Raw genomic sequence first — 21,520 nt, forward strand, 5'->3', positions numbered from 1 at the left:
GAGGGCCAGACCAGTAAAAGTTTACCATAGCTTGTTCTTCTCCAAGTAAAGTGATGCCTTATTATATCAAAGCCTTCAGGGTACGATAGAGAGAGCATAAGCTTTCTAAAAATTCCTTCACAGTTAAACTCATTGGAGGTTTCGAGCATCTGTTTTTTATGTTACGTTCCTTTTCCGCTTTTTCAGCCAGTACATAGTACATTGAAGGATATTATGAAACAAGTCCCCATCCAAATTCCGCACCTCGAGAAATAAGTTAACAAGGCTCGGATAATTCAGTCCAAAACTGGGAACCAATTTAGCAGAAAAAGGATGTACTCTTTTGCAAGTCTCAAGATGTTTTACCAGGAACATTGAAGGAAATTGAGAGCTCTCGAATTGGGCGAAGCCGCGAAAGGTATATGATACGATAATACTTCACGGATAGCTTGACTACTTCTTCAAAAGCAAGCCTAAGCTTTTTCATTAATAAGCTTTAGGGTCAAGCCAAGTGGCGTTAGAGACTTTATGCACGTTTTGTGAGCACCTTCAAGCCCTCGAAAACCTACGTCATTTAAAACAATAAAGAAATTCCAGATAAATCTTTCAGTCAAGAGCAACCTCCTTCTGCCAACTCAAATTTGTTGCCAGACCAAATGTCATATCAAGTTTGATTGTTAAAATATAAAAAGAAAAAATATTTTTCATCTTTTCAGTAATTGCAATTTTTTCCAAGCTTGAATCCCAAAATGAGTGCTCTCAAATCTGGTTACTCTGGTTGATTTATCTCAGCTATTTCTCTGGGTGAAGAGACATGGGCTAAAAAGCAATTAAATTTAGGTCTTCTCTTTTTGTGTCTAAAAGTATTGGGATTCTAGTAGCGTTTTCAGGAAAAGCTTGAGCTTTTGTCTAATAAGGTAAGCAGGATCAATGAATAATGTTGGAATGGGAGAGCCGCTTTATTTCGCTTTGAGGTCTCCACCATTCAAGCTAGTCAAAATAATGAAGTTGTCTTCTCTTATGGATTCCCTCAAAGCGCCATTTGCCCAATGTCCCAGTGTTGTAAATAGTCTTCCCGCTAATACAGCAGTTGTTTCAACCCATTACAAGCGTTCAAACGTGTATTCTTGGGGTACAATTCTTTTGAGCTGTAGGGCATTACATGCTCAGGACCGGTAAGGAAGTCCACAAATAATGTGCACTTTAGTTCTTCCCAATTTGGTGATACGGTCTTGGTGTGTTTTGTCTTGCTTAGTATTACCAAATTTTGTGATAAGTCTGGATGCTAACTTACAACATCCATGTCCTGAGGAGGTTTTAACAAGAATTATTTCATTAAAATTAGAAGTTTTCAGAAGTTTTATTTTGCCTGATAAAAACCTCAAAATAAATTGAACTCCGAGCCCTGGTGCTGACCTTAACAGGAGACCCGCTAACGGCGGCTGACTACATAGACATTCTCAAAGGCAAAAGGTTGTCATGGGTGCTGAAGATTTGTGGGGACCAACCCTGTGTGTTCTAGCAAGATCGGGCCCTGCAGACACTTCAAACATCGTTCAGAAGTGACCGAGCGACAACCTGGAGTTCTGGCCAAATGAGTTCTGCCCCCCTCTTCACTAAGCGTTCCTATTGATTGAGGCTGTTAGGATCAGGTCAGTGGTTGGAAATTGGAACGCGGATCCTTTTGAGAGAGGAAAATCGACAGTACTAGAAATACTCCCTTGATCGTTTCTTTTCCCCTTTTTAAACACCCTTTGACACCGAGGTGAGAGTTTTTCAATCTGGTTGACTTGTTATTTCTGAAGTAATTCAGTTTTCCCTCTACATAGGTAACTGAGGTAGTCAGTGTACATTGTGGCGGCCTTACCCATAATAAGTTCTTGACAAACCCAAACCGATGGCATGGAGCACATGATCACCCCGGATGCCGATCGCAAGCTTTTTCTTCCCGAGTGCCGATATTGCCATCATTTTCCGACTCCTAGGATTGTAACAGTATTGACGATTTGAAGTTGTTTACTCCGTTTACTTAGATCAGTCAAACTTTGTGAAGCACTTGAGGAACACACTTTTATACCTTCCAAAATTTGACAGGAACTACTCGAATTTTCAATCTTTGTAGGCTTGTGAATGAAACAAATACTTCACAGTGTCAAATTAAAAAAAAATGCGCACGATTCCCGAATCCGATGTCGTAAGCTTGTTATGGCCCAGAAAAAACTGGGGCAAAATTCGTTTCAAGGTTGATGCAAGACATATTTTTTACGAGAGCAGAAATAAGCATACTCCAAGATCGTTACTTAAATCCTTCATATGTGCTTAACTTAAAGCCAGTTTATGAGGGCTGCAGAGAGGGTTAAACCACGGACTTCTAGAAATATGGACTGCGAACGAGCTTCCCAGCCTGCTCTTGGTCATAGCCACTCTGAGCCACTTTTTGAACTAAAGTAATAAAATAAGAAACATAGATCTCTTCAATGAACGGTAGGTCAATTTTATATCATTTACATGCAAAGTCGATCGTTTCAAAGTTATGTTGTCAAAAGCTTATGTCGCTGACCAAGAGCAGGCCGAAAATTCAAATTTTATGTAGTGTTTACTACATAAATTTGAACATGTCTCCTGAGTTCCCTAAGCATAGATTTGGGCTCAAGCTTGGCTGAGTTCATCTATTCAACAATACCTTGTGGTCGTATCAAGTGCTTATTTGGAATAAGATGAGCGGTTTAGGAGATAGGATATTTTTGCTTCCGTTTCCAGTCCATATCTCTAGATGTCCGTAGTTAAACATAAGGAATGATTCTGAACTTTTAGGTGATTCCATTATCTTCTTAACGCTAACGGCAGAAAGCGGGTCATGGGCCGTTTGGGCAATCTTAACCGGCTGGGACTAGTTTCAGTTATGTATTCTCTTTTCTTGCTCTTTCAGCACTTCCATGATTTGACTCATGAAAAAACATAGGGCTCTTATAGGTGCTCAATTTCGAATCCAAAATCAGCTATTTTACCTGAAGAACCTCTGGTAGGGCTCCAATTAAAACGAAAAATAGTACAGAAATGAAGACCCAAGATCAAAAACGAATTATACAGCAGCCCTGGTTCCGAGACCAAGAAAGGTAGGGTCTCGTTTTTACACTCTGCTGAGCGAATTTGTGTTTGTTTTTGTATCCTATTTCGCTCCTGACGGCAGCCCTAACCGAGCTCGGTCCTAGAAGCTAAAAAGCTGATATTCCGGTTTGAAGCATCACTAAACTGACCAGAGGCGAGTTTTTAAATGCTCGTGCCTCTGAGTTAAGGCTTAGACGTTATCCAAAATGAACATTCGCTTACCACTTTGGCCAGTGTATTATTATAGTAGTTAATGTCCCAGTCCCTAACTCCAAGGTACGAGCTTGAAAAAACTGGCCTCTGATCGTCTCCGGGTCGTTCAATCTCGAGAAGGAAAAAGCAACTCAATTCAGCAATCCGTTGGCTTTAACGAGTCTTAATGCGCAGATTTTTTTCAGGCAATCTTATATGTAAAATTATTCTTAATCAAACTGAAGTAAAGAGGATAGGAACGCTGAGGCTAAATATTGTGATTAAATTTTTAAACGAAACCCACTCAAGGTACGAGAGATTGAGCGAGAAACTGAATATAAAAGATTATTACTGCATAAATAAATCCACTATAAAACCAAGCAAGTCATATCCCGAGACATTTCTACCTTTATGGTGGCCTGGACTCATTTTTATTTCACTAACTCGGGCATGGAAAAACTTTCCAAGTAGGTAAGAAGAGGCTTACATTTTCACGTAGTAATTGGAGACCGCGAAGTAGATTGTCAAAATTGGCTGACTCGAGGCCGCTTTACGTACACCATACGTGGCCCACCGTCCTCTAGCCTCAATCTCCCTTTTCGCGTACTTTACGTTTGGTTTGAACGCGCTCCATTCTAACAGAGGATCAAGCCTCCAAACGAGGAGAGCACGCCGTTCCAACTTGGAACTTACGAGCGGTCCACCCAGGAAGCCGGTTCCAAAGACGTACGCACTACTTTTCGAGGAGGGCCTTTCTGAAAAGTGGTAACAGTCTGAGAATGGTGAATGCAAAACGAACTTGTGTGCAACAAGTGGGTGGGTGATGAGCGACTTTAGTAACACTAACAACGAATAGTTCTTCGGGTAAGAGAGATATAATAACATCTGTTGACTAACGTATGCATCCCGTCAGAATATGGTAAACAGCAGACTTATCCGATAATGTGCCAACTGTCAGTCCCAGACGATCCAAGTTCTTCCGGATGTTTGAGCCTTAACTTTTTCTTCGTGCTATATCTTAGAACAGGCCACTGAGTGGCCTCTCTGTGTAGGTTATTCTACATAGACAAAGTTGAGGCCGAATAGGTTCATTGAAAGCAATAAAAGCAAGATCCATTTTTAAATGTTTCGCTTTGGGATCTTGGTTAACGAAGTAGAATGTGATCCAGAACCAATTGACAGTCAGGATATCTCTAATATGAATTAGAATGGCCCAAAAATATACTTTAATTCCGACCCTTTTGGATCTTATTAATGTTCCAATGTTGGTTCTGGATGATCAGGATTCGGAACCAAAGAGAGCAAATCTTTTAGAACAAAGATTTGCTTTCCCTAAAAATTGTCCTTTGATTTCGAAAGATAAGACCCCTTTTCCAAGCTCTTTTTCAATTGAAATAAAACCAGCAGTATGTAAAAAGTATCTTTAGGGAACTAAAGAGAAGTCCCAAAATGCATAATGATTTGAATCACATTGCCATTGAAATATAATGATGCCAGTCAAAAATTAGCCTCATAATTTTACATTAATCGGTCAGTTTTCTTATCAAAACAGGTCTTTTTTAGATTGAGATGTTTAGCCAGAAACGTTGAAATTAGAGCCCATTTATTATCAATGAAGTTGTTTTCTCCTTGTGTATAGATTAATGATTTCTTTATTGCTGGCCTTCCAAGTTCAGTTTCATATTTTGAAGCGCCCTGAACTGGTAATCTAAGACAAATCAAGTATCTCTTATCTTTGTGAGATACTGTAAGACAATGTTTTGCAGATGTTTTACTAACAATGCAGTTTCTGCAAAAGGTAAAATCTTTATCATCATTATCATAAAAAAACAGTCTAAAAGGGACAACCAAGCTCATTTCACAACTCCATCATTTATTGGGAATGAAAGCCAAGTACCGGTGAGCTGTCCCGAAAATAAATGCCTACCATTGATGAAGTAGTACCATAACTTTCAAAAACAGTTCAAAAACCACTCTTTTGAATAGGAACAAAAATATTTGGTTTCTTGTTTTTTTTTCTTACAATAATTACATTAGTTTGTAAATGTCGAAATATTGTTGGAAATTGTTTCTTTAGGGGGGGCTGAAACCAATCTTAGACTATAGTTATAATTATTTATAGGCTTAGGTTATATCCAATAACAATTTAAACCTCTTTTTAAAACCTGGCGCTACTGTGCTTATTTCTACTATCACGTTAGTAGCCTGTATTTGAAAAATCCTCTCGATTTTACCGGATGTGGGTGGGTAGTCTGCGCATGTCAAAAGCAGCTTTATTAGGTAGACCTTTCTTTGAACGACCACAACGTGCTCACTACAACCAATCTAGTCTTCTCTTTTGATAATAAGCTCTTTGCAATGATCGAAATTTTAGATGGGTTTATCCGAGGACGACTTCACCACTGGACAGCGACGGGGGTGGGGGGAAATGAGTAACTCTAATTCCAATCAATCAAATGTTTTTTTCTTTACATGAGTTGACTCAATTATAGCCTTAGAAAGCAATGGTCAGTTTTGATCTCAATCGAACGTCTGTGTCAAAAGTTATGAGCATTTAAAACTCGGACCAGGGAGGGCGCAAATTGAATGAGCTAGCACCACGTTGGTAAGATCTTAGTGTACCGTTTCACTAGGATGGAAGTCCAGGTTTGAATCTCCAAGATTGAATCCCAGAATTGCATCTTGGGATTGAATCTTGAAGTTCCATCTTATTCATCCATTTATACTATAGGCAATTCAATCTTGTTGCCGAAAACAGCTTATCTACTCAATCAAGTGTCAGATCTTTGTTATTTGTTCAAGCACTCTATTCACATTGCCGGTATCTATGTTTGAGGAAGGAGTTAGAATAAACTAATTAGTAGATCTTGTTGTCCAATGTCCATTGGCAACTGCAAAGGGAAAGTAGTAATAAACACCATAACAGCAATGATTTGACTTTGGAAAACACCCTGGTTTGTTGCCCAAATTGGGAAAGCATATTCTAGATGCTGTTGGAAAATTGATTGGAAGAGTTTTCATTGTACGTACATATGCATGTATACAAATTAAAGCATCGTCATGAGAGAACCACACTCTAATCCCAAACAGGGACCCATTTGTACGTATATTATGTCCAAGTCATTTTGTAGGTCTGCTTGGTTCCTAAAATTTCTAGCAAACACTGGCTTAACATCATTAGCATAGGAAGATATTGAAGACTGGAGGGAGAATCCATGGAGTAATGGAATGAACAATTCGAACAAGATGAGGCCCAGGAAAGTTCCTTGAGGTACTCCAGACACCGCGTGTCTAGTGCTGTCGAAGGAGCCATCAACTCGAACAGCTTGAGAGGACTTGGTGAGGAAATCCCTGATCCAACGGCACATATTTCTTCTATTACCTTTTTTGTTTGAACAAATTAGGAGTAGAATATAAACTAATGAAGTATGCAAATTACAAAATCGAAATTCCTACAAAAGGGTTCAATGCCAACCAGAAGTTATCTTTTCCAAATAGATGCACCATGATTTCAAGTTCCGTTTACTGTTGATTTTGATTTTACTTAAGATTGGTTAAGATATGTGATTTATTTGAAGAAACATTTTTGTGTCTTTTTGTCATCACATTTCTCTCCGCACTCTAATTCTCAACCATGTTCAATCATTCCGAGCAAGAACGCCACTTTATTAGGCGTAATGCCAAATGAAACAAAACACAAACACTGAATATTACTATAAAGGACAAATCAGCAAGCTGCAATAGCTTCAAGTATTGAATTGGCGTGCTAAATACATTGAAACCCAAAAGTTATGGTAATGTAGGCTATGTGGTTTCATTAACTCCTTAAACAGTAGTAGAAAAGCAAAATTGTGGGAACTATTCAAATATTACCGCCACTATAAGGGATTGGATGGATCAATAAAATCGTAGCGAAATCACTTCTTTTAAAATATCATTGCCAAGGTATGTAGTTCTCATTTAGGGATTGTAATATGTGAACTTCACAGACACTTTTTTGCAATAGGCTTGGCCGCACTGAGCATGAGATTCATCATCATAAAACAAATGATTCCATCCCCGGATTGAATCCGGTTTACTGATGGAAATGTGCCGAAGATTCAATCTTAAGGATTGAAGTAGGGCTACTTCCATCCTCAAACCGGATTCAATCCTGATTTTCCATCCTAATCTAAATGTACCCTTACCAAGGTGGTGCTAAGCAAGTCATTTTCTGCCCACGTCGTACTGATTTTCAGGACCTCATTGCTTTTGACGCAGACGTTCGATTGAGATCAAAATTGGCGAACGTATTCTGAGCTAGTTAAAGTTTACCTTGTGTGAAGTCTCTGTTCAGTGATGACGCCGTCCTTGGTTTATCTCAACACATTTTCTAATGCTGCAGCTATCACAAATACTTTGCCTTGAAGTTGGCTTTTCCTCCTATTTGATGATCAGCCATCAAGTACGGCATGTGCTTGTAAAAAACGATCTTTGGCGAAGTAAATTGGGAAGTGAAGAACCACATCACTTTATTTTCAAAACCATCCAACCAAAAGCTGTTCAAACAACTCAAAGAGGTCATTATCCTGTCCAAGGGATTAGAGAAAAGAGTTCGAAAGAGCATTGAATTGAAGCAGACCTCCGTGAATTATCGGATGGTTTGCAATTGGACCGGAAATTTAGAACCGCAATAGTTCATACAAATTATCCCTCGTTCTTCTTCTGGGCATTGGAGTAGAACTGCAGAGATAATGTAGAAAGTGATTCAATGCCTCCAACTAGATGCCAAGTCCTGGTCCAGTCGCCAAATCTTATCCGCATTCGTGGGTCTCACATATGGTCTCCCAAGACAAATCACCATTATCAAAAAAACTAAGTTGAAGATAGAAGAAAAGTTTTCCCGCTCAAAACCTGCTACTTGAGCGAGCAATGAGGAGGAAAACCTTGAGAACAGACGGAAAATAGTCGAGTAAAACACACTCAGACGTCGGTAGGCAAGTGCCTCTTTTGACGACCTTCGACCAAGAGTATGTTCGAAACTTTAACTGGTGCACAATTCATTTTAATTTTCAATCACATTTCCAAACAGTGCATTAGTTCGCACTCGATCAATATGAGTTCAAACATAGCTCAATAGAATCGCATTGGGATCAATGCTAGAACAATCCCTATCTACTGTTTCTACTCGAGAGATGTTTTTGATTGGGGGAGTTATAATCCGCCAATCATAAAAGGCTTAAACTATTTGGTTAACAATAAATGAAGGCTGTTTATTAATCCATCCATGATGGTTATCCGTAGCGCTCAATTGTTAAAGCTGGTCAGATGTGACAGAGTCGGCCCGACCTATTTTTCCATTCACTCGATTGCATCCTCAAGTAAGTACCCGCTAAAAGATGGAGGCAAAAAGTAGGAAGTTTCAGGGTGACGACGTTTTTACAGGGTGTAAAGAAATTAAGGGCCGCTCGTTGTGGCTTCTGGAAATCCTCTCCCTCACTCAAAGAATGATTTGTTCATATTGAGTTTTCAGTTTTCATTAAAAGGAATTTTGAAAACCCTGGCACCATACCATGAATGATCCGATTTTACTCCAAAGGAGATTACAACCCTCTGATGTTAGTCACCGAAAGATTGACTCTTGAAATTCCAGATTTTGGCCCTTGGTCCAGTATGTTCCAAATGAATTTAACGCATTTGCATGAGGTTCTCCACTTTCAAACGGTTTGAGGATGAACACTGAAAGGCTCACCAAAGTCCCTTGGTCTTTGCCGGCCTTCAGGATGCAATGTGCCACAATGTACTTAACAGTTTCTCTTAATGAATGCTTGTGGTTTATTGTCTAAAAACTCTTTGAGCAAGGAGAAATATTGTGAAATAATTTCTTTGCACCATGTATGTTACTCCAGCGTCAAATATTGGAGACAAGGTGACCAGACAGGATTTTTATAATATTTCAGAGGTGCTGGCATTAATTTTTCCTTATACAAATAAATCTGATTATTAGCCTGAAACAAGGAGTATTTGTATGGGCCTAGCATGGCATTAAATTTTGATAATCTTGGTTAGGAAATTTAAGAGGGCCAAGCCGCAATCTTTAATTAAAATCAAACGCTGTTAAAAGAATGAAACAGTGCATTTTTCTAAATCAAAGAAGAAAAAAATGACGTAGCTTGTGTAAAAGTAGCATCATTTTGGCATTTTTGAGCTACGATTTGAATTTTCCAGTATCTATTCAATTATCAGCCGGGAAAAAAAACCTGGTCACGTCGAGCCACGTGTCCTAAGATTCAATCTCATATGACGACCCGAGTTCAATTTACACACCCTGAACGATAAAGACCCTTTGTAAGTTGATCGATTATAAAATCTCGACTCAAAATGCAATAAAAATACGACGGCCTTTCCATTGATTTCATCTCGTCAAACATCGCAACTAGTCTTCAAGTCAAAGCATTCTCGTGTTTTCAAAGGAACTTGGCAAGAGAAGGACGGTCTTTTGACAACCTTCTATCGTTTCCAAGTCATTACGAGAGCTTAGAAGAACGATCTGTTCCAATCAAAAATCCTTTCTCAGGGCTCTCCCAGACAACCCTGCGAACGATCCTAACTAGCTAGAGTCCTCTCCGTGATCCTGATCCTGATTTCTTTTGAGCGATTAGCATTTAAGCACCCGACAAACGATTCGACTTCTGGAGAGAGAGGAGCATTGAGCTGGCCAATGTGTCCCTGGCATCGATTCCTGGGTGGCTTTTGCAGTCCCACTAGGAAAGGCCCATATCAAGCTCCAAAGGGTCCTTTGTCCTGGAGTCAGGCTTTTGGCACTCGAGCATTGGAAACCGATCGCGTTTTGTTATTTCAAGGTGGCCATTGTACTCTTCTTGAATTGTCGAATGTGACTCACAGAATTGACAACCTTGAGAGAGACTTGACGACCAATGACAACACTCTAAAAGGACACTCAGTCCAAGTTGACCCTTGAGGAAATGACTCATCAATTCCCTATACAAATATACGAAAATAGAGACGAAGTCGTCGAGTGGAGCATAAAATGTCAGTGTTAAAAACGCACGGGGTGTCCTCTGATTTTTCTATATCCATTGAATGATGAACAAGATTGATTGCAAGATCGATTTACTGCAATTTACGAACAACTTTCCTCAAATACCTATTTCTGGGTGCCAAGCTTGAGTATTGGAGTATTGTGTGTCAACCACAGATCCTCATGCATCGTTCCAAGTAAATAGTGGAAATAGGGTTTCGTCACAACTAATGCAACCACCGCGAAGGATGATTATTATAGGATGATTATGTAGGTATACAACGTTGAAGCCGATGAAGTATCCCACTTGTTTTGACGAAAAGGTGTTACCCACCCTATTCACACTTGGTTGGAAGTGTGCCAAGCACTCGCCCTCCTTTGGAACCCTTTGGAACCAGGAAGGGGAAAATAAGACGGTAGGACCTCCTTCTTTTGAGTGTATTTGTACTTTGATCTCTGATCCACGAACCAAGTAGATAGAGCATTAGCGTGGCAAACATTCGGTCACATGAGAAGGGCTTACCAAAGTTTTGGGTTTGATCAAACTCACCCAAGGTTGGTTGGTTTTTTTCCAAATAAGATGCCAGACAAAAGGGACGCCGTAATTTCGGGACCAAGACCAAAACTAAGTGCTGCCGAGCTGGACAAACATCATAAATCTTAGGAGATGGATTGTTTCTTGTTTGAAGGCGACATGGATCAAGTTCGTTTGGACATGGCTTCTGCATTTGTCTCTAGCTCTCTCTCTATCCACCAATTCATACACTTCTTCACCCACCAAATCTCACCAAATCTCTGGATTTGGGTGGCAGGACGGGCAGGGTGACCAATGATTGGAAAACCGGACCAATTTAGATTTAAAGTGTGAAAACGATGAAATCATTAACAAAAACATATTTAACAGTGAATTGGAGATTGGCAAGATAAGGTAATGAAGTTACAAACAAAGAGAGCCCAAGCAGTATTTAATGCAGGTTTTTCGATCGCTAAAATAAGAATTGGACTTGAACCTGGCCATCTTTTCCAAAAATCCCTTCTTCCTATAACGATTGCTTGATCTGGGTATTTTCATAGTTCAACTTTTATAAACACAAAATTGACAAGAGGGAATAACATTCTAGGAAAGATTCCTTAGTAGCAAAAAAGGTCTCTATCAATAAAATCATTGAACAAAAAAACAACTGGATTGCGCGGAGAACATGCAAGAAACCAAAGCAGAAACACTGATGAACTCAGAACGGCTTTAATTTTTGCCTAATAAGTACTTCAGAAATGTCAGCAATATGAAGGTATCAAAATGCAAAAGAGACGATCTGTTTCCTGTGACAAACTTTTATCATATGTTAAGGATTCACTCTGGATTTAACCTTATTTGCCTTCAACGAATTCTAAGACAATCTTGATTAAATTATTTCTACTTTTGATGCACGAACGAAATGAATTTGCATACCTGACGTAAAATTTCAAATGAGAGATGTTGGACCGAGCTTTTCAACTTTAAGAAATGGATCATGCATAAGGGCATGTGTCATGCCAACGACCTCCTTCTTGTCTTCATTACAAAAAACCCTTTCTTTAACAAATCATAAATCAGACCAACAATTGAAATAAACCTTTTGAGATCATAATTGGGTACAGGATCTACAAATTATACCCTCAAAAGAGCAGCAATTACAAAATCAAAGTAATAAATATTTGCTGATCAATGTGCTATTATTGTAGCTATATTAGTTTTGCAGAAATATCCGGGAACACAACTTCCTTTGGACAATTATAAAATCTGCATCCTGTAATTTTCGATCGAGCCCACTAACAAGTGCTCTATTCCAGAATGTTTAGGATCTAATCCTTAGCATCCTTTTCAAGATCCCATTCTCGAAGAACTGAGCTTGATTTCAACTTTACAGGCATATTTCTGACTAAGAGATTGCTATTAAGTGTTACACCAATCAAAAAGCAACAAAATGTAAGGTCGGGGTTTCAAAAAAATAAAAACAATTTTGTAAACTTGGCAAACGTGGTGGTACTGAGCCCAAGGTTTTAAAGGGCAGGAGGGAGTCTTAAATTTAGATCGAGAAAAGGTCCTACTACATTACATAAATTGGATCTTTTCTCGATCTACGATTCACTCCTTGGCTTTAAAAAACTGGGCTCTGAATTGCCACCTGTCATCTTAAACGCATATATTACCTCAGTATTTATGACCTAGTATGGAATTTCGAGTGTTTCCTTGCTCTGTCGTCAATTCACTTAGTGGTGGATGAAAACAACTTGTATTGCTGAATCGCCCTGTCGGCCTGAATATCAGTCAGGCGGAAGTCTAGTGCCGACCTGCCTGAGTATTTCCCCATTTTCCCTCTGTCTACCTNCCGGGGTTTCAAAAAAATAAAAACAATTTTGTAAACTTGGCAAACGTGGTGGTACTGAGCCCAAGGTTTTAAAGGGCAGGAGGGAGTCTTAAATTTAGATCGAGAAAAGGTCCTACTACATTACATAAATTGGATCTTTTCTTGATCTAAGATTCACTCCTTGGCTTTAAAAAACTGGGCTCTGAATTGCCACCTGTCATCTTAAACGCATATATCACCTCAGTATTTATGACCTAGTATGGAATTTCGAGTGTTTCCCTGCTTTATCTTGAATTCACTTAGTGGTGGATGAAAACAACTTGTATGGCTGAATCGCCCTGTCGGCCTGAATATCAGCCAGGCGTAGGGACCCTGGTCAGGCGGAAGTCTAGTGCCGACCTGCCTGAGTATTTCCCCATTTTCCCTCTGTCTACCTCTATTCATATCCTCTGACTCACTCTTCTACGTACAGTAAGTCATAGACAATTATAGTTGTTAGTCCCCTCTCTGTATCTCTTTGTTTCCAATGATTGCATCATAAAATCACCAAAAAACCTCGGTGGTAAGCCATAAAGTTGCACTTTTTGGGTTCCCTTATTTAGTTGTGACGCCAACCCACCCACCAACCAAACAACCAACCAACTAACCAACCAACCACTTGAAAATGCATCACTAATCTCGATTGAGTTTGAAGGCTTAAAGCTCAAGCGATTCGCCTGGATCCTTCGACAAAAAAGAGCATCGATTTTGGCAAATGGTTAATTCTTGGAAATGTCCTCCCAAGGGCACTAGAAGGGATGGATTTCCCGCTTCTCGTTACGCCTTTTCTTCAAAGCGGCTAGCTTCAAAATGGCCGTAGTGGATGTGGTAGTGGATTTGATTTAGAGAGCATTTCGGCAACTAGATATCTCCATTTCACAAATGACAGTCACATCAACTCGATTGAAGATGGCTTTGGGCACTTCCGTTCTGCCTTTGAGGAAGATGAAGCGGGACTCTTTAGATCAAATCTGACTACTTTACTTCTTGTACCTTGGTTGATCCACCAAACGAAGTTCTAAGCCTGGGAAAGGTTTGCCTAAATATTAGGTTCTTCGGGCTCAAAAGAGTTAGGATTCATCCCGGTGAAAAAAGAAACAAAAGGAGCATTTTTTGGTCGATCATGGGCTTCTGGCACACATTATGAAGTTTGAAAGGTGATCAATCCAAGAACTGCTCTAACCCAATATTTGGTCAAGGTTACAAAAGAAACCAAGGGAAGTGGGTTTTTTTCCTTTGTTTTTCCGGTAATGATTTTTTTTTGTGGAAAATGTTTCCTTGAGTGGATTTGCTCTTCAATGCATCCGTCATTACTTTAATGATCACTCTTATCAAGCGCATCAAAATCACTCCTTATATGTGTGTTCCAAAACCAGCTAGCGTTCCTTCGTTAAAACATCGCAAGCTAGTATCAGATTCTAATTTCGCATGTATAATCAAATGTATGTCATTAGCTGTCTGGGATTGTAAATGAACATTCTTCAAAGCATTGATCATCTGAGACCACAAGCGTCGTATTGATATTTTGGCCAAATTAGAGCAATGTAATTAATACTAGACCCTGTTTATGACTGGATTGGAATGTACAAAGCCATTATCTTATTGCTCGTTGATTACAAATTACAAGGTCTATGAATGTAGACAATTTTATTGGGCTTCAGTTTATGTCTGTAATTGCCGAAGTTAATCGTCCAAAATAATTTGTGCATTCGTTATAAAGACTTTTTGACTAATGCAGATCATCGACGCGTCATTTGACTTCAGGAAACTTTTAATTCAGATCAGTTCATGCCATCATTCCATTCAAAGCCTTGTGACGACACTTTTTGACCTTAACTGACATGAGTTCATATTTACTAGTGCTTTCGCAAAAGCCAACCTTACATTACCAACATGCGCTCATAGTGATTAATGGTTCCCTTGAGAATGATGGTTGATAAATGGATTCCGAGCGGCAATTGCTTATTAACGCACTTTGTCGGCGATAAAAATCGTCGAGTTGCGCCTCCATCTTTCACAATCAAAGTCACATAAATGCTTTCACAAGTTGATGTGGCCTTCACCGGCCAAGAACATAAACATCCTTTCCAAGTTTCCCTTAATTAACATCCTGATAGAACAATGCCAGCCCATTCTTAAGAATGTCATCAACAGCAAAAGGGCATTATGAACCTTTAATGAGAGTGAGGAGATATGTAAGTGCCCAAGGGGTTTTTATTGCGGCAATTTCTAACTCGGCTGGAGGAAGAAGTCCGCAAAACCCTCTACAAACCTCACTCGTCAAACGGGACTTTGGTTTGAAGGGAAGAAGGAGGGTGCTCTTGCTAATGTCAAAGACAAAAGTTATTCAATTACTGAGCTCTGGTGTCCCCTGACTTGTTTTATCTTCACTTCAAAAGTCAAAGATGTAGGTCTTTGATGTTGGCAGAGAAGGGTTCAATTTCAGACTTTGGTCGGGAATGTTTCTTTCATCCTCACCCAACCTCAAATCATTTGTCTACACCCAGAAGACCCACGATCAGTTTTGAGCATTTCTCATTAGACCTGGCTCAAATCTGAGGGCTTGGAAACACATCTGTGGATCCTTCAACAAAGAGATGAGCGAGGAAAAAAGTGCGGCTTTTGAGATGACTCAGAGAAAGGCTTGAAAGCCAATCTAACCTCCTTTCTTCCCACCATTTCTTATTGGCTCAGGTTTGGTCCCCTACTGATTGGAATTGGAACGAGCGAGGCTTTTCCCTCCGAAGGAGATCCGTTCCTCTTTATAGGTTTTTGGACAGAGGCAACTGTTGAACCTTCACGTCCGGTGGTCAAATTAGTTTTCCTTACTGCTAATTACTTCGAAATGACCCACCCCTGGCAAGAAGTTGTGGATCCGTCAACGCCTCTTTGTTCCTGAAGGAGCGGAATGGGACCATTACTCTTGTTACTTTGGACACTTGTTTCCTTGATTGTACAACTTTTCCAGTTTCATGGTACAGACATGGCTCATCGCAAGCTAATATCTAATGAAATTCTGTTCTGTGTCACGAACAAAATTGCTTGCGACTGATAGAGTGGAAGATCCAATTGCCAAGGTTGGATCAGAATTCTTACAAATTCTTCACTTCGTTATCTCCCTACATCAAAGCAAAAACACAACTTTCCTGGCAGCATCTCATATGATCCTTCTTGTCCGCTTCTTGGCATATATTTTGGGTCAGTACTTGTTATTGCACTTTAAAAACGCGAATCTTGATGTTCTTGCACCTTCCTGTATTTGTTTAGCGAGTAATACAAGTGGAAAGGCAAACATTTTGGCTCGGAGGCGAAATTACTTTTGCAATGAGCCCCTTGGACGCTTTGAACCCCTCGAATTGGCAACATGAGTCGAACGAGCTTGTCCTGAAAGGGCTCTTTAAATGTCTCATGAAAATGTTCCCTCATTGGTCGTGATTAGCGGAGAGAGCGGAAATGTAACTCTGTCAGCAAATATCGAAATGGATGGGGACGAGTTTTAGCGCCAAAGCACCTCTTTGGAGAAGCTCCCTTTGAGCCTGACTTCAAACCTTTCTCTTGTTTCTCTCGAGTATTTGCAATGATGAAGTGCAGAGTCCTTTTCAATTGAAAACCAAAGATCAGTTTGGTCCCCAAGTTTCGGCGTAACCCATGGTACAGTCCAGATTAGAGCCGCAACAATCAACAATGTGAGTTTGTTTATAGCATTAAAAATGTGATAAGATATTGTCGTCGTTGCTAAACGAATAAGCAAAAGATATGAACCATCAAGAAACCGGTTTCTGATTGGTTTACACTCATGTTGGCATAAAACTCAATGGATCGAAAGTCTGACTGAGTGGAGCATCCCGGGCTTTATAAGCTCAATCAAGCGTGTGATTGTGAAAAAATTTGAATATTTCCCCCATTCATGAACTTTTTCGGCTGTACGAATTCTGAATCTACTAACTCTATGTGAAGACTAGCATGGAATCCATAAACGTAAAAGGCCTCATGTTGCAAATTTGTTGAAGAAAGAGTGGGATCTTTTCATTTTGTTGGATCAATTTTTCGTATTTGAAATCCCTTCAGTTTGAGATCGGAGGAAGAAGCGAATTCCATTAGGAGAGTATAAGACTGGTCTCTGGAGAGATCTGGATTTTGGCTCTCGTATCGTAATGCGTGAACATTAATTGAAAAAAAGCTCTAGGGAGGCTTCTAAATATCGGGATCATTGTATGCGGAACAAAAGTAAAGACTCGCATTCTTTTGGGAAGGGAGGGCATTTTTGGCTTTCGTTTGCCACAATAATAGTTATGAAAAAGATCACAAATATAGGGAAGGTTCCTCCTGCCTTAGAATGTTTTTAGAATTAGATGTTGTATCAGAAAAAGTACAAATACAAAAATGACAAATATATTTGCAACTTTTTGTAACTTTTATTGCGACGCTCGGTTATTCCGTTCCCAATTATGAGCGATTGTTCTGTATTATGTGGGTTAGTGACTTTTTGTGAAAAAACAACTCATATTTACTTATTCATTAATTTTGGAAAATACGTCGAAATTGGGAATTATCAGAAACGATGGCAACAAAACAATAGAAATATATTTTTAGTCTCGAATTGCCTTTGAATATCGCACAGTGGTTAAAATGCCTAATTAGAATTTTGATGGAAAAGCTCAAACACATCTTGGCAGTTTTCCAGCTTTATGAACCATAAGGACCAACTTTTATTTAATTGTGTGATGAATTTCTTGCCCAGATTAAGAACTCACGGAGAAAAAGCACAATCTAAAACTAAACTTAATCTCAAATTAGCTAAAAATCATATTTGACATCACTTGAAACGGAGTAAAAGAGCAAATTTACAAAAAGAAATCGCAAATTTCATAAGATTTATATTCATATTTATTATATTTTTGTGCATTCCCTCCACGTGTGAAGAAAATAGATAAGTACATTTTCCAAAACCTACTTTATTTTTATCTCTATATCTTCATTCATTGTTTAATATAAAAAACGCACTTTTCGAAGGTTCTGAGGAATAAAGCAACAATCACATTTGTTCCTTTGTGTTTTTACTTACTAGAAAAATGTCAAGATGTCTCCAGTAACTTGATAAGTTTTTTTACCACCGAAAGCTCAAACGACCCAAGGTAGCACCAGTGGCAAGCGAGTCCATTTTGATCCAATTTTGCCACTCACATGACCCACTCGTTCTTAATGATTGAGAGTGACCATTATTTAACATATGCCAACAATTAATCATCAGCGCTCTTTCATCATGTGGGCCCTCAAAGGCCTCATTGTGAACCAAAATATCACATGCCTCATGCCGACCTCTCCCCCAAAGCGTAATTCTTTCTCTTTTATTTCCATTTTAGCTTGGTCAACGAGCAAAAGAACCCTCCAAAAAAGAAAGGCCACGGGTTCTCAATGGTCCTTCAACCATGAGAATAAGAGACCAATCAAAGTGGATGACCTGACACAGCGGCTCAATTTTTGCCCATGTTAATCCCCGATGCCTATTCAACTCCCAAGTCCTCTGCTCTCTTGACCCGACTTGTGGAGAAAAAAGGCTGAGAGAAAAAGTCTGGCCTTTTCGACGTGAAGATCCGTTTGACCGCTCATCAAAGACGGCTTCTATATTCCCACAACTGGAAATGCCCATGTTGCATTCAGTGTCTTGAAGGGTCGAGTGGATCCAGATCCGACTTGAATTTATCTCTCCAAAGACGGCTGTTATCCCTTTAAGACCTTCCAAGGGACAATCCACTGAGGCCGCCCTTCGTATATCTGTTGTGGACATACGAGAAGAAGAATAAAGTAGGAGAAACAGACAGAGAAAGCGGAAACGGACCTTTTTTGTTTGTTAAGTAGTGGAGGGAAGGCGTGATTTACGATTCACTGCATAAAGAATGAAGACTGCCACAAGCGCTCACTGTTCTCTTGAATGTACTGTATACAGTTGGTGACCAGAGTTCTAGTTAGTGTAGGGTGGGATGTTCTTCTACAATACATTCTACTTTATCCAAGGATAAACCATACATAAACTGGTATTTAGCCATTTTTTTGGAAGAAAAAAAGGGTACTCGAAGGTACTTGAAGGAAATTATACTGTCAAAATGGATCTTAAAACAATGTACATTAAAAAGTGTTCACCCGGCGAATTGCTTGGAACCTGAAAATACGTGTGCTTTTGTTAGCATCGACGAATTACAGGCATAAATGAAAAACAAACTCGAAACACGTTTTTGCACGTGCTCTCATATTGATTAGTTAAACTGCATCACTTTGGGCACCAACTGTATACATTAGTCTTCCTCAAAAAATAGGAAGTTGGCTAGTAAGCTTTGAAGAACATATTCGACGGAGATTCGTTCCCAATCTTTGGACCATCGTTCTCAGATGGAATCGCTTGGCAAACAATGTATCCGTACAGCAGAAGAGCGCCACGAATCAAGACAGTAACATCTCTTTCTGCCACTATCAGTGAAACTATTGGTCCCATCATCGTCATGCACACAACCTTTGGTGTTCAGACGCCAAGAAGGTCCGGTCAAAACAAGGCCAGGTGGGCAATTGAAAGACAGATTGGTCCATGACTTCCCAGCGAATTTCCGTATTTCCTTGGAACAACAACGACTTGACCAGGGCCTTTGATCCAAAGGATTCGTGAAAAGGATCTTGAATACCAACAACCAGCTGGCCTCTTTGGATAAAAAGAGAGAGAGAAGCCGCGTTGAGAGTGAGTGATTGAAAAGGATTTCTCGTCGGGAAGACGTATTAATCATGTGAAGGGAAGGAGTCCGCTTGAATGCCTCCGTTTTCCGGCTCATTAGCGATGAAATGGAACAAGGAACTTTTTGGTGGATCCATCCTGAAGGCGAGAAGTAATGCACTGCCTCTCACCTCCAATTTGTGACTGGGAACTTGAAGAAGAGCTCTATCAAGTGTCGAGATCCTCAAAAACTTTCTTGGCCAACAGCTACTAAAAACGAGTGAGAGCGCAAGTTAATTGCTGTACCAACCCACCTTCAGTGCTCGTGGTGCGCTAAAATGCTTCATGTTGTGAGCATGACTCAAGGTTTCATCGTGTTCTTGGCCTTCTGCTACTTTGCCTGTCTCTTCTTGGCCTTTTTCATCCTTTATCTTATTTTCGAATCGTGAGCCAACGATGGGAGCATTGGGGTGAGTGGCCCAGCCTTTGATGGATCACTGAAGGGCTAAGGAACACTCATCATCGTCAAGTGCAAGTGGTGTGCTGTTCACCAAACAGTTAAGGGAAAGCAAATCAAACTGTCCTCAAGGGTTCGAGACCCTTCTCAGTTGGTCGTGGTCCAGAGTGTGAGTGGAATACCACCCACAGGAAACGGTGACCTCTCATTACGTACGTACGTAGATGTGTATTTCCAGTGCTCCACGCCTCGTTCCATCATCCCTCCATCCGTTGACCCACATACCTACAATGAAATGACCGAGGGAAGGAATAGGCCCTCCTACCAGGTCGATCGGACCCCGGGAGGGACCCATTTGTGAACTTCTCTCACGCGTCCAATCTGTGCCTCTCTGACTTTCCTAACTTTGACAGATACCTCGCTTCCCATTTTCTCGACTTTCGAGAAGGCCCCCTCCCCCCCCCCAAATCTGGGATGAGATTCCCGGATACCAATTGGAGGAAGCGATATGGTGGTTGTCATGATGACGGTGCCGGTTTTCCTGGTGGAGGTAATCCGTATTGGTTCGACACCACGCACGTCTCCAGATGCTCACGTAAAAACGAGGCGGAAAGAATCCAAAAATGTGTCCTTTCCATTGCGATCCATTATTGTGCTATACAGTGTATAGCACTGCTCGAACATCTTTCATTGAAGAACAAGGTGTTATGTATTCGATGTGGGGTAGGCCTAATTTTGTACGTATGAACGATTGCTCTCTCTTGCTTTGTGTCCAAACTTGCAGTATGATATTTGTAATTGTATTTCCTAATAAATGACTATTTCTCAAACGCCCATATCTTTTAACCAGTTCTGGGTGATGATCCTTTTTGCACAATGCTTGGTCTCGTTTCCATGCAAGTCACGTTTAAAAATGAGATGCATTTCTTTCGTGAATTTGAGCTTCAGTACTAAACAATAAAGTTCCAGCAAGGCTCTAGGCTGTTTTGTTTGATCAACAAAGTAGAAAAACTTTTGAATTCATTCATCCCTTCAAAAAACACAAAAAAAACTTTTGGGACTTTTAATCTGTGGATTGTCACGAAATCAAAATGATTTGCATTTCAGCCAGTCTTTCAAAATCAATCAAGGTGACAGGTCTGTAATCCAGCAAAATATGGCACACTATATGAAGGTACCCTTCCAACTTTGATCTTGATTGAACTTCCTAAAGGAGTTTGCCATTGGGACAAGGCTAAGGCCTCTTTAGGCTTTCAAGGGTGCCCTCAGGTCTTCATGACACCTTTCTTCCGAAACTGACAGCTTTCTTGACAGATTTGGTTTCTGACCCTCCACGTCAGAAGATCCTTTCCTGTTCGAAAATAACGAGATCAAGTGTCCTATCCTCCTTGGAAAGATCTGTCATCCTATCGATGAAAAGGGCTTGCTGTATTTACACTATCTATTTTGCAACTGCTTCCCGGTGGCAAAACCATTTTCAATCAAACTCAAGTTCTAAAGACAAATAAATACGTCATTCAATTTTGTGGCCTGAAAGAGAATTCAGAATAGCTGAATAATTCTTCTACTTGCTTAGATCTGACAGAGTGTCCTAAAGTTTAAGGCGAAGATGAGATTCAAACTGCAAACTGCAAAATTCAAAACGCTTAGTGAAATAAATTGATTTTCAAGTCCAG

The 21,520-nt window shown here is 40.0% G+C and overlaps 1 long non-coding RNA gene across 1 annotated transcript; it reads left to right on the forward strand.

The window, feature by feature from the left end:
• Positions 1 to 3,925: 3,925 nt before the first annotated feature.
• Positions 3,926 to 20,674, forward strand: LOC131877936 (uncharacterized). The gene is made up of 3 exons (XR_009372929.1): positions 3,926 to 4,143; positions 18,051 to 18,621; positions 19,002 to 20,674. It is a non-coding gene; the product is annotated as an uncharacterized LOC131877936 (long non-coding RNA).
• Positions 20,675 to 21,520: the final 846 nt, after the last annotated feature.

This window comes from Tigriopus californicus, chromosome 3 (genome assembly GCF_007210705.1).
Source record: "Tigriopus californicus strain San Diego chromosome 3, Tcal_SD_v2.1, whole genome shotgun sequence".
Taxonomy (NCBI): domain Eukaryota; kingdom Metazoa; phylum Arthropoda; class Copepoda; order Harpacticoida; family Harpacticidae; genus Tigriopus; species Tigriopus californicus.